Consider the following 717-nt stretch of genomic DNA (forward strand, 5'->3'; position numbering starts at 1 on the left):
CAAAGGTCCGGCTAGTCAAGGCTATGGTTTTTCCATTGGTCATGTATGGATGTGAGACTTGGACTGTGAAGAAAGCTGAGGACCGAAGAATTGATGCTTTTGAACTGTAATGTTGGAGAAGACTCTTGAGAGTTCCTTGGAGTGCAAGGAGATCAAACCAATCCATTCTAAAGGAGATCAGTCCTGGGTGTTCTTTGGAAGGACTGATGTTAAAGCTGAAACTCCAATTCTTTGGCCACCTCATGCAAAGAGTTGACGCATTGGAAAATACTCTGATGCTGGGAGGGATTGGGAGTAGGAGGAGGAGTGGATGACAGAGGATGAGATGGCTGGATGGCATTACTGCCTTGGTGGATAAGAGTTTGGGTGAACTCCAGGAGTTGGTGATGAACAGGGAGGTCTGGTTGCTGCGATTCATGGTGTCACAGAGTCAGATACAACTGAGTGACTGAACTTAACTGAACTGAATAATCCATTGGGCTTCCCAGGTGGCACAGTGCTAAAGAATCCATCTGCAAAGACAGGAGTCAAAGGAGACATGAATTGGGAAGATCCCCTGGAGAAGGAAGTGGTACTCACCTCAGAATTCCTGCCTGGAAAATTCCATGGACAGAGGAGCCTTGTGGGATGTGGTCTCCATGATCACAAAAAGTTGAATAGAAAAGAGTTCAGAGTAACTCATTATAATGAGCATATTTCATGTGCTTTTAAAGAAAT

Source organism: Bison bison, unplaced genomic scaffold, assembly GCF_000754665.1.
Source record: "Bison bison bison isolate TAMUID 2011002044 unplaced genomic scaffold, Bison_UMD1.0 scf7180017864492, whole genome shotgun sequence".
NCBI lineage: Eukaryota > Metazoa > Chordata > Mammalia > Artiodactyla > Bovidae > Bison > Bison bison.